The sequence below is a fragment of the Pseudophryne corroboree genome, chromosome 1 (assembly GCF_028390025.1).
Source record: "Pseudophryne corroboree isolate aPseCor3 chromosome 1, aPseCor3.hap2, whole genome shotgun sequence".
NCBI lineage: Eukaryota > Metazoa > Chordata > Amphibia > Anura > Myobatrachidae > Pseudophryne > Pseudophryne corroboree.
In genome coordinates this window covers 1183349700-1183363810 of record NC_086444.1, presented here as the reverse complement: position 1 = coordinate 1183363810, position 14111 = coordinate 1183349700, and positions in this window count along the sequence as shown.

The following is a 14111-nucleotide window of genomic DNA, read 5'->3' as shown; positions in this document are numbered from 1 at the left end:
CTCAATCGTTTAATGATAGAACCAAATAGCATGTTTTATAGGTAATGTTCCCTTTAGTAATAACTGTAAGTTTGTTTAATGTGACTTGTTCACGGATTTGGGAATCCCTCTTTGCGTGGTACAAAGGGTCTGTTTAAGGTTGAACAATGGTGTCTGGTACCTAACCGAAGAGTATTTTAATAGCAATAATCCGGTGTTGGTTAGGTAAAGATTAATCGCTCCTGCGTGTAGTTATGACCATTAGTAGTTTCTGGACATATTCTATATTTGCAGTTCATTATCCATGCGGCGGGAATCCGGAGATTCCCACCCACCTGAGCTGTTTGAAATAGTCACAGCCCACCTGTTCAAATCCACCTATGACCTTTTGTTATAGTGCAGAGAGACATTCCTGTGTCCAATGAACAATAAGGTTGTAGGGCCCTTTGAAGTACATTGTAGGTTGTGTATATAAGGGTCACTGTCCCCAGACCGGCCAGTACTCTCTCTTCAACAGTTATCGCTGATAATTGGAGGACTGGATTCCGGTTGCGCCTGCGAGTGTTCCCCGTATGGTATGTTTCTCTGTTGCCACTTTGTTACCCGTGTAATGTTAGCCATTCATTCTTAGTCTATGTATTTGTATTTGCGATTGTTTACTATTTGCGTATATTTCTGTCTAGATATCCTGTTAGAATTATATGTTAGCCTGTAGTGTATGACTTGTTAACTGTTTCTCTTTTCGATATAACTAAAAGCTCGTTAGTAAAGGTGTTGGATCCTTAGCACGGTATCGTGTGTTCATTACATTTGCAGTGGGTAATAGGAGCGATCACGATCGCTCAAACAGCTTTAGTGTTAACTAGGTTAAGCAGCGTTATATCGCTACAGTGTTTCAGTACAAGATTTACAGTATAAGAGTATCCTTTCTGTGTGTTACATTCAAGGTTTACTGATTGCCATCTTGTAAGCGTCTGCGCCGCTCGTGACCTCCTCGTGGTCTCGAGCGTACGCTACGCTAGTAGCGTAGCATTACGGTAGTCGCTCGCCTATAGCGTGCTCGACACCACGCATTAAGCTGTGAGCGAGCGTGCCGCATGTGCGTCTCGATCACGGCCGAGCGTATGCTACGCTAAGTGCGTACCCTCACGGTACCCCATACGCCAATTGCGTACTGTGTCTCTTAACCTTTTATAGTGTTTAATATAGGATAAATATTAGGCTTTATCAATTGGCGGCTCCTCCGCTCTTCACATATCTGCACTATGTAACTTTAGCAGACATTATTGGTCAGCAAAGGGCGGGAAGGTGGTATCCCTCGTAGTGCTGACCAGATAAGCGTCTGCTTCGCTTAGTAAGGAGTGCTGAAGGAATCCGGAACCGGAGGTAAGAACAATACGCTATTATCTTTTAAAACTGTTTATTTCTGTTTTTGCATACGCACACACACATGCACGCACACATCTACATTGTTGCAGCTCACTTTCTTGTTGCCATTAGAATTGATTATTAGACACGTGCTGAAGAAATCTGGTGCTATTTAGTTGAGATTAAATAGGATAATTTTTAAGGGAATACGACACCTGAGCGCTGAGGATAATAAGACCAGAACCTTGTCGAGCCAGATTTCTTTTTCCCATTTGTTATTTTCTCCAGTTCCCACCGCCCTCATATTTCCCTTCCCCCTTCTTAGTTTTCTCCTTTTACTCCTCAAAGACGGACTTGCCCCAAGAGACTGTGATTCGGATTTTCCTGTTGACCATGATGTTTACCAGAGCAGTCTGTTTCGGTGAGAGTACCATGGAAGTCGAGAAAGGTTCTGGAATGGGTTCTGATGACCAGGATGCAGGCGTAGATTTCCAAGAACAACATAATCTCCGAGTAAAGGCGAGTATCAGAAAACGATCTGGTAGCATTGACAATAGAAGGAATTGTGAAGGATTGTTAGCTGAAGAGAACTGCATCTGTAGGCATTGTGACAATATAGTTGAGGATGGGTGCATAAAGAAATGTCAGTCCAGTTTTAATGTCCACATGGACCGGCATCCATTGAGTGACTATCACTCCTTAGTGGGTAAAGTGTTAAACCAGACAGACTGTTGGGTATGCTCTCAAGTACCTCAAGGCCATAGTAAATCAGGATTAGTACCATTCCCTTGAACTGTAGGAGAGGTACTTGAGCTAAGTGGTGGGAGGCCGGTGGACAAGAGGTTTAATATCTCTAGCCCTCCTAGTTTGAAGCTCCACCAATATCATGTGGATAGGTCCTTAGTGTGCTTTAACATTTCCAATCCCCGAAAGCCGGGAAATTGGGAAGTGTCATGGAGTAATCAAACCATGACATTCTCACATAGAGCCGACAGAGTGCCCATAGACACAGAACTTATACGCCAGATAGCAGACCATAGGAAATTCTTTCGGTATAGGTACACCTTAGGAAGTAGGATCATGCGAGTTGGAGAAGTATCACCAGGATACTGTGCACAGATCGTACAAACTGATACGTGTACTAAACAGATGGAAGAATTAGGGTTAGGAGAGTTCACATGGAAAATCTGTAATATGGTTATGTCACACTCTGTCCCATATGTTCTCCCCGATGATGCATACTTCATATGCGGGAGGAAGGCGTATAAGTGGCTTGCCCCAAACTCAGAAGGGTTATGTTATATTGGAAAAGTACTGCCTGAGGTAATGACTGTATCCCACACTAAAATGAAAGATATTCATCGCAGTGCCCAAGCTCCTTATACTCACACTCATTACGAGCACATCGTTAAACGGCACCTGATAGAAAGAACAGAGCATCCGGCCTCTGACCTGATCCATGAATCCAACGGGATTCAATTTCTAATCGCGTTAGATATCACTCGTACCGCTAGAGGAGTAATAAATTATAAATATATATCTGCGCTTGCAGATTTATTAGACAATATCACCGAAATGTATGACGACACCTTCAGGTACACTGGGAAAGAGTTACAAGCCTACAAAACGGAACTGGTTCAGCATAGGATGATTCTCAATTATCTCACAGCTGTGACAGACGGGTATTGTGTTACCCTAGCGACTCAATATGGAATAAAGTGCTGCACGTATATTGCAAACAGTACGGAGGACCCAGCCGAGGTCATAGACCAAAAGATGGATGACATCTTGCAATTAAAATGGGAGTTCCGAAGGAAACACAATCTCACCCTTGCCGCTGTGGGTAATGAGCTGACCAGTTGGGTGTCATGGTTGAACCCACGAAATTGGTTCTCTGGTTTAGGAGAATGGGCCCAAGGTATTATCATGGATGTAGGGAAATTTCTTTTGTGTATTCTGGGTGTCATCATATTGGTCGGTCTGATATTTAGATGCGTTCGGGTTTTAACGAAGTATAAACGTAATGCCCGAGTGATGAGTTTAAGAAGTGAAGATACTGCAACAACAACGACTAATTTGATTTATGACCCAACAATAGAGACAATGTTGTGATGAAAATGTGATTCCACGGTCCGTTTCTTTCACCCGTTTCTCCTTTGTTTTCCTCCAAGGTACAAAGACATCCGCTTGGAAGAAGAATTTGACAACCTTTTACACAGACCATTGATGGACAATGCCATAGACCCCCAATATCCCTAGCGATTTTAAAATTTTACGATAGCCCAACACTTTTGTAAGTCTATGGACATTGAGAAAGCTTTTTGCTCAAGCAATTATAGCAAAAGCATCGGGAGACTACAGTCAACATGTACATCGAGACAAGACACAAGACAAGACCTCAATCAACAAATGTATATTAAACTCACATAGTTTATGACTGCATTTACCATAATTGCTTCTTATCTTCATTTCTACAACCTTCAGGTAATGACACACATAGTCGATAGGGAATATAGGCACAGATATCAGCACTCACATAATCCCCCATTCATGTATCATCAACTAAAATGTGCTCCCCCATTTTGTTGCAACCAAAAGCCGAAAAGAGCTCGGTAAAGTTTGACAGCCCATCCACAGACCCGTACCACGGGATAAGAAGGAATTCAAATGTATACTTCGCAATACCTCGAAGCTTGATTTAAAACACGTACGGCACGATGATACATGACCCCTCAAACATGGACTCATACATACATGCTTCTACTATCTCACTAGGTCATACCTTTTTCCCACCTTCTTCTCTTCTCCCTTACCCAATCATAGAAATGTATTATACATGACATATATTTTTCTCTTTTTGAACTGTTTTAGGAAGTGGCAGTTATTGGTGACTGCCAAAGGGTAGACTGTCAAAGTCAGAAAAATATCACGCTGCACGTTGCCATATATTCACCTCATGCGCGTGCCTGCTGCACGTGCACATTCTCTCCCGTGCGTGCTGATACTCGCAGCCGCCCATGGCGCCTCGGCCATGCGCTCGAGCGCGTGGTATGTGCATTTACGGTAGACTTTGTGTGCGTCTAGCGGGCGACTCAATCGTTTAATGATAGAACCAAATAGCATGTTTTATAGGTAATGTTCCCTTTAGTAATAACTGTAAGTTTGTTTAATGTGACTTGTTCACGGACTTGGGAATCCCTCTTTGCGTGGTACAAAGGGTCTGTTTAAGGTTGAACAGTGGTGTCTGGTACCTAACCGAAGAGTATTTTAATAGCAATAATCCGGTGTTGGTTAGGTAAAGATTAATCGCTCCTGCGTGTAGTTATGACCATTAGTAGTTTCTGGACATATTCTATATTTGCAGTTCATTATTCATGCGGCGGGAATCCGGAGATTCCCACCCACCTGAGCTGTTTGAAATAGTCACAGCCCACCTGTTCAAATCCACCTATGACCTTTTGTTATAGTGCAGAGAGACATTCCTGTGTCCAATGAACAATAAGGTTGTAGGGCCCTTTGAAGTACACTGTAGGTTGTGTATTTAAGGGTCACTGTCCCCAGACCGGCCAGTACTCTCTCTTCAACAGTTATCGCTGATAATTGGAGGACTGGATTCCGGTTGCGCCTGCGAGTGTTCCCCGTATGGTATGTTTCTCTGTTGCCACTTTGTTACCCGTGTAATGTTAGCCATTCATTCTTAGTCTATGTATTTGTATTTGCGATTGTTTACTATTTGCGTATATTTCTGTCTAGATATCCTGTTAGAATTATATGTTAGCCTGTAGTGTATGACTTGTTAACTGTTTCTCTTTTCGATATAACTAAAAGCTCGTTAGTAAAGGTGTTGGATCCTTAGCACGGTATCGTGTGTTCATTACATTTGCAGTGGGTAATAGGAGCGATCACGATCGCTCAAACAGCTTTAGTGTTAACTAGGTTAAGCAGCGTTATATCGCTACAGTGTTTCAGTACAAGATTTACAGTATAAGAGTATCCTTTCTGTGTGTTACATTCAAGGTTTACTGATTGCCATCTTGTAAGCGTCTGCGCCGCTCGTGATCTCCTCGTGGTCTCGAGCGTACGCTACGCTAGTAGCGTAGCATTACTGTAGTCGCTCGCCTATAGCGTGCTCGACACCACGCATTAAGCTGTGAGCGAGCGTGCCGCATGTGCGTCTCGATCACGGCCGAGCGTATGCTACGCTAAGTGCGTACCCTTACGGTACCCCATACGCCAATTGCGTACTGTGTCTCTTAACCTTTTATAGTGTTTAATATAGGATAAATATTCGGCTTTATCAAGAGTGTCACGTTGGAAAGGGGTGTAGTATGGTATGCCGGCGGCCGGGCTCCAGGCGACCAGCATACCGGCGCCGGGAGCCTGACCGCCAGGCACGGTGGCGTGCTACGCCCACCATGATATTTATTCTCCCTCCAGGGCGGTCGTGGACCCCCAAGAAGGAGAAAAAGTGTCGGGCTGCTGGGATTCCTGCGCCGGTATACTGTGCGCCGGGATCCCACCAGCCGGCAAACTGAAAACCAACCGTTGGGAGGTATGTGTAACAGGGTTATATATACACAGTGATGAAACGGGGGGGGGGGTTATATATACATATGTACAGTGTAAAAGGGTTATATATACATGGTGATGTAACAGAGGGGTCATATATACATACTTCCAGTGTGACAGGGTTATATGTACACGGTGATGTAACAGGGTCATATATACAGTGGTGGCCAAAATTGCGGACACTTTTTGAAATGTTAATGTTTTTCAACTTTGAATGCTTATAAAAACTGTTTCACTTCACGCAGAGCAATGATTCATATATGAAATGGAAGGAAATGTAATGCTGAATTCAACACAATAAATAGAGATCAAATATTTGCATTACAAGGGAAGTTATGCTACTTTCAGTCAGACATAGAAGCACAGATGTATGAGATTCAAGAAGCGGATTGTAGTAACAGCTTCTACCAGCCAATCGGAATCATCGTTCTGAGGACCAATCAGCTGTCATCTATGAGCAGGTGCAAGGTCATGTTCAAATGTGGGAAAGGTCAGTTTGGCTGTGTCATTTTGCAGAATAAAGTTGGTTACTGAAGTGCAATAACGGTTGGTTGGTTGGTTGGTTGGTTGGTTGGTTGGTTGGTTGGTTGGTTGGTTGGATGTTTGTGTGTATTGTTTAGTGCTATTCACGGTGTAAAAAATAAATACAAGAATGTCATCCAGGTAAAAGTGGTGACTGGTCACCCAGGAAGAGATCCAGGACTGTGGTGTTACGTGAAAATGGTCTTTCGTATGCAGAAATTGCGAGAGAAGTTGGTGGGAATGTGACAACATCAGGAGTACGAAAGTTTTATTTACTCTATCGGGAAACACAATCTATACAAAACAAAGAGGGAAAAGGCCGGAAAAAGTGCACAACAGCTGTTGATGATAGGAGAATATAACAAATTTGCGTCAGGGACAGATGGATGTCATCTGCGGCCATTAGCAGTGAACTGAGTGCAACTGGTGTTTTTGTCAGTGCAAGAACGGTACGGAGAAGACTAACGGAGTTTGGCCTAAAAGGTAGGATCCCCCGGAAAAAAACATTCCGCCGCCTTCATGTCATAGATGGCACACTGAACAGCAGAAAGTACATTGACACCATTCTACAACGAAAACTTCTAACTTCTATCAGGGATCTTGTTCCAGGTAATGCCCCATTTCTCATAGTCCTAGAGGATGCTGGGGATGCTTCAAGAACCATGGGGTATAGATGGGATCCGCAGGAGACATGGGCACACTATAAGACTTTGAATGCGTGTGAACTGGTTCCTCCCTCTATGCCCCTCCTCCAGATTCCAGTTAGATTCTGTGCCCAGTGAGACTGGATGCACACTGAGGAGCTCTCCAGAGTTTCTCAGAAAAAAGACTTAGGTTTGTTATTTTCAGGGAGACCTGCTGGCAACAGGCACCCTGCATCGTGGGACTGAGTGCTCTGCTTCTTAGGCTACTGGACACCATTAGCTCCAGAGGGTTCGATCACTTGGTGCGCCTAGCTGTTTGTTCCCGGAGCCGCACTGTCACCCCCCTTCACAGAGCCAGGAGACAGAAGCCGGGTGAGTAAAGGAAGATCAGAAGACTTCAGTGACGGCAGAAGACGGCGTTTGAGGTACCGCGCAGTGGTCGCGCTGCGCGCCATGCTCCCACACATAACACGGCACTGCAGGGCGCAGGGGGGGGCAGCATTGGGACCTCAAATGGCACTGGCAAAGTAAAAAACAGTGCCTAGGCACTAGTTAAGGGACCCCCGCCAGTATAAATATAAAATTGAAGCGGGACTGAAGTGCGCCATGTAGGGGGCGTGGCTTAGCCCTCACAGCTCTGACCAGCGCCATTTTCTCTTCACAGAAACTGAAGAGACGCTGGCCCTGACCTCCACACTGCTGTACAAGTAACAGGGTGCAAAACGGGGGGGTGCAGGCACAAGTGATTTGGTGCTAATTGTTTATATATATAAAGCGCTAACAGGTCTGGGCAGTCTTTTTACTCGCTTCAGTACCGGGATAGGCGCTGGGTTGTGAGCTGGCAGAACTCCCTCTGTGTCTCTCTTACAGGCTTTGTTGTGGGTCTGACTCCTATAGCCCCAGTGTGGTTGTGGGTGTCGGTACGTGTGTGTCGACATGTCTGAGGCTGAGTGCTCTTCCCAGGAGGAGGCTGGAGTGGGGACAGAAAATACTGTGAGAGTGACCGTGTCGGCCCCGCCGACGGATGATTGAGTAAATATGTTGAGTTTTAAATGCAAATGTGACTCGGTTGACTAAGAGATTTGATAGATCTGAGTCTAAGAACCAGACATGGAGGATGCTTTGTCACAAGCTCAGACCCCTTCGGGGTCACAGAGACGTGTATTTAGTATTTACCCAGATAGCTGATACAGATACTGACACGGGGGTATATTTACAAAGATTCGTGTTTTTACAGTTTTTAAGGGTGTTTGAACGCGAATGGTATCGGGTGCATTTTACTGCAACTTTTTGAATCCTGATACGATCATTCACTAAGCTGCCGATTTTTCCAAATTCGTATTTTCCAATGTCGATGGGATTCGTAATGTCAGGCAGTGTTTTACGGGAGTGATGAGTAAAACATTGCCTGACAAAACACAAGGAATCCCGGCCGGATCTGTGAGATCCGTGCAGGGCTTTTTTGTGCACCTTTTAAAAAAAATTTAAAGTGTTAAAAATCAAGAAAATTTTTTGCGTAGGGTCCCCCCTCCTAAGCACAACCAGCCTCGGGCTCTTTGAGCCGGTCCTGGTTGCAAAAATATGGGGGAAAAATTGACAGGGGTTCCCCCATATTTTAACAACCAGCACCGGGCTCTGCACCTGGTCCTGGTGCCAAAAATACGGGGGACAAAAAGCGTAGGAGTCCCCCGTATTTTTGGAACCAGCACCGGGCTCCACTAGTCAGAGAGATAATGCCACAGCCGGGGGACACTTTTATATAGGTCCCTGCGGCCCTGGCATTAAATCGCTAACCAGTCACCCCTGGCCGGGGTACCCTGGAGGAGTGGGAACCCCTTAAATCAAGGGGTCCCCCCCTCCAGCCACCCAAGGGCCAGGGGTGAAGCCCGAGGCTGTCCCCCACCATCCAAGGGCGGCGGATGGGGGGCTGATAGCCTTGTGAAAAAAATAGAATATTGTTTTTTGTAGCAGTACTACAAGTCCCAGCAAGCCTCCCCCGCAAGCTGGTACTTGGAGAACCACAAGTACCAGCATGCGGTGGAAAAACGGGCCCGCTGGTACCTGTAGTACTACTACAAAAAAAATACCCAAATAAAAACAGAACTCACACACCTTGAAAGTAAAACTTTATTACATACATGCACACGTACATTCACACATACTTACCTATGTTCACACGAGGGTCGGTTCACTTCTCCAAGTAGAATCCATGGGGTACCTGAAAATAAAATTATACTCACAAAAATCCAGTGTAGATCGGTCCTCTTCTGAGCTTGTAATCCACGTACTTGGCAAAAAAACAAACCGAAAATCCCGAACCACGCACTGAAAGGGGTCCCATGTTTACACATGGGACCCCTTTCCCCGACTGCCGGGACCCCCCCGTAACTCCTGTCACAGAGAGTCCTTTCAACCAATCAGGGAGCGCCACGTCGTGGCACTCTCCTGATTGCCTGTGCGCTCCTGAGCTGTCAGTCAGGCTGCGCACGGCAGAGATACAATGTAGCGCATAGGCGCTACATTGTATCCAATGGTGGGAACTTTGCGGTCAGCGGTGAGGTTACTCGCGGTCAACCGCTGACCGCAAAGTTCCCACCATTGGATACAATGTAGCGCCTATGCGCTACATTGTATCTCTGCCGTGCGCAGCCTGACTGACAGCTCAGGAGCGCACAGCCAATCAGGAGAGTGCCACGACGTGGCGCTCCCTGATTGGCTGAAGGGACTCTCTGTGACAGGAGTCACAGGGGGTCCCGGCAGTCGGGGAAAGGGGTCCCATGTGTAAACATGGGACCCCTTTCAGTGCGTGGTTCGGGATTTTCGGTTTGTTTTTTTGCCAAGTACGTGGATTACAAGCTCAGAAGAGGACCAATCTACACTGGATTTTTGTGAGTATAATTTTATTTTCAGGTACCCCATGGATTCTACTTGGAGAAGTGGACCGACCCTCGTGTGAACATAGGTAAGTATGTGTGAATGTAGGTGTGCATGTATGTAATAAAGTTTTACTTTCAAGGTGTGTGAGTTCTGTTTTTATTTGGGTATTTTCTCTGACGTCCTAGTGGATGCTGGGACTCCGTCAGGACCATGGGGATTAGCGGCTCCGCAGGAGACAGGGCACAAAAATAAAAGCTTTAGGACTAGGTGGTGTGCACTGGCTCCTCCCCCTATGACCCTCCTCCAAGCCTCAGTTAGGTTTTTGTGCCCGTCCGAGCAGGGTGCAATCTAGGTGGCTCTCCTAAAGAGCTGCTTAGAAAAAGTTATTAGGTTTTTTATTTTCAGAGTCCTGCTGGCAACAGGCTCACTGCAACGAGGGACTTAGGGGAGAAGAAGTGAACTCACCTGCGTGCAGGATGGATTGGCTTCTTAGGCTACTGGACACCATTAGCTCCAGAGGGATCGAACACAGGCCCAGCCATGGAGTCCGGTCCCGGAGCCGCGCCGCCGACCCCCTTGCAGATGCCGAAAAGTGAAGAGGTCCAGAAACCGGCGGCAGAAGACTTTTCAGTCTTCATGAGGTAGCGCACAGCACTGCAGCTGTGCGCCATTGTTGTCAGCACACTTCACACCAGCGGTCACTGAGGGTGCAGGGCGCTGGGGGGGGGCGCCCTGGGCAGCAATGATAATACCTTGTTCTGGCTAAAAATACATCACATATAGCCCCTGGGGCTATATGGATGTATTTAACCCCTGCCAGGTCTCACAAACACCGGGAGAAGAGCCCGCCGAAATAGGGGGCGGGGCCTATCTCCTCAGCACACAGCGCCATTTTCCTGCACAGCTCCGCTGCGAGGAAGGCTCCCAGGACTCTCCCCTGCACTGCACTACAGAAACAGGGTAAAAAAACAGAGAGGGGGGGCACTTTTTTGGCGATATTGATATATTAAGCTGCTATAAAGGAAACAACACTTCTGTAGGGTTGTTCCTATATATTTATAGCGCTTGGGTGTGTGCTGGCAAACTCTCCCTCTGTCTCCCCAAAGGGCTAGTGGGGTCCTGTCTTCGATAAGAGCATTCCCTGTGTGTCTGCTGTGTGTCGGTACGTGTGTGTCGACATGTATGAGGACGATGTTGGTGTGGAGGCGGAGCAATTGCCGGTAATGGTGATGTCACCCCATAGGGAGTCGACACCGGAATGGATGGCTTTGTTTATGGAATTACGTGATAATGTCAGCACATTACAAAAATCAGTTGACGACATGAGACGGCCGGCAAACCAGTTAGTACCTGTCCAGGCGTCTCAGACACCGTCAGGGGCTGTAAAACGCCCTTTACCTCAGTCGGTCGACACAGACCCAGACACGGACACCGAATCTAGTGTCGACGGTGAAGAAACAAACGTATTTTCCAGTAGGGCCACACGTTATATGATCACGGCAATGAAGGAGGCTTTGCATATCTCTGATACTGCAAGTACCACAAAAAGGGGTATTATGTGGGGTCTGAAAAAACTACCTGTAGTTTTTCCTGAATCAGAGGAATTGAATGAAGTGTGTGATGAAGCGTGGGTTAACCCCGATAGAAAACTGCTAATTTCAAAGAAGTTATTGGCATTATATCCTTTCCCGCCAGAGGTTAGGGCGCGCTGGGAAACACCCCCTAGGGTGGATAAGGCACTCACACGCTTATCAAAACAAGTGGCGTTACCGTCTCCTGAAACGGCCGCCCTCAAGGATCCAGCTGATAGGAGGCTGGAAACTACCCTGAAAAGTATATACACTCATACTGGTGTTATACTGCGACCAGCCATCGCCTCAGCATGGATGTGCAGTGCTGGGGTGGTTTGGTCGGATTCCCTGACTGAAAATATTGATACCCTGGATAGGGACAGTATTTTATTGACTATAGAGTAATTAAAGGATGCTTTTCTTTATATGCGAGATGCACAGAGGGATATTTGCACTCTGGCATCGAGAGTAAGTGCGATGTCCATATCTGCCAGAAGAAGTTTATGGACGCGACAGTGGTCAGGTGATGCGGATTCCAAACGGCATATGGAAGTATTGCCGTATAAAGGGGAGGAATTATTTGGGGTCGGTCTATCGGATTTGGTGGCCACGGCAACAGCCGGGAAATCCACCTTTTTACCTCAGGTCCCCTCCCAACAGAAAAAGACACCGTCTTTTCAGCCGCAGTCCTTTCGTTCCTATAAGAACAAGCGGGCAAAAGGACAGTCATATCTGCCCCGAGGCAAAGGAAAGGGTAAGAGAGTGCACCAAGCAGCTCCCTCCCAGGAGCAGAAGCCCTCCCCGGCTTCTGCAAAGCCCTCAGCATGACGTTGGGGCTTTACAAGCGGACTCAGGGGCGGTGGGGGGTCGACTCAAGAATTTCAGCGCACAGTGGGCTCACTCACAGGTGGACCCCTGGATCCTGCAGGTAGTATCTCAGGGTTACAGGTTGGAATTCGAGAAGTCTCCCCCTCGCCGGTTCCTAAAGTCTGCTCTGCCAACGTCTCCCTCAGACAGGGCGACGGTATTGGAAGCCATTCACAAGCTGTATTCTCAGCAGGTGATAGTCAAGGTACCCCTCCTACAACAGGGAAAGGGGTATTATTCCACACTATTTGTGGTACCGAAGCCGGACGGCTCGGTAAGACCTATTCTAAATCTGAAATCTTTGAACCTGTACATACAAAAATTCAAGTTCAAGATGGAGTCACTCAGAGCAGTGATAGCGAATCTGGAAGAAGGGGACTTTATGGTGTCCCTGGACATCAAGGATGCTTACCTGCATGTCCCAATTTGCCCTTCACATCAAGGGTACCTCAGGTTCGTGGTGCAAAACTGTCATTATCAGTTTCAGACGCTGCCGTTTGGATTGTCCACGGCACCTCGGGTCTTTACCAAGGTAATGGCCGAAATGATGTTTCTTCTGCGAAGAAAAGGCGTATTAATTAGAGATGAGCGGGTTCGGTTTCTCTGAATCCGAACCCGCCAGAACTTCATGTTTTTTTTCACGGGTCCGAGCGACTCGGATCTTCCCGCCTTGCTCGGTTAACCCGAGCGCGCCCGAACGTCATCATGACGCTGTCGGATTCTCGCGAGGCTCGGATTCTATCGCGAGACTCGGATTCTATATAAGGAGCCGCGCGTCGCCGCCATTTTCACACGTGCATTGAGATTGATAGGGAGAGGACGTGGCTGGCGTCCTCTCCGTTTAGAATTAGAATAGATTAGAGAGACACTTGATTTACTAATTTTGGGGAGCATTAGGAGTACTCAGTAGTGTACAGTGCAGAGTTTTGCTGATAGTGACCAGTGACCACCACTTTTATTTATAATCCGTTCTCTGCCTGAAAAAAGCGATACACAGCACACAGTGACTCAGTCACATACCATATCTGTGTGCACTGCTCAGGCTCAGGCCAGTGTGCTGCATCATCTATATATATTATATATCTGTCTGACTGCTCAGCTCACACAGCTTATAATTGTGGGGGAGACTGGGGAGCACTACTGCAGTGCCAGTTATAGGTTATAGCAGGAGCCAGGAGTACATAATATTATATTAAAATTAAACAGTGCACACTTTTGCTGCAGGAGTGCCACTGCCAGTGTGACTAGTGACCAGTGACCTGACCACCAGTATATAATATTAGTAGTATACTATCTCTTTATCAACCAGTCTATATTAGCAGCAGACACAGTACAGTGCGGTAGTTCACGGCTGTGGCTACCTCTGTGTCGGCACTCGGCAGCCCGTCCATAATTGTATATACCAGTGACCTAACCGTGGTTTTTTTTTCTTTCTTTATACATACATACTAGTTACGAGTATACTATCTCTTTATCAACCAGTCTATATATTAGCAGCAGACACAGTACAGTGCGGTAGTTCACGGCTGTGGCTACCTCTGTGTCGGCACTCGGCAGCCCGTCCATAATTGTATATACCACCTAACCGTGGTTTTTTTTTCTTTCTTTATACATACATACTAGTTACGAGTATACTATCTCTTTATCAACCAGTCTATATATTAGCAGCAGACACAGTACAGTGCGGTAGTTCACGGCTGTGGCTACCTCTGTG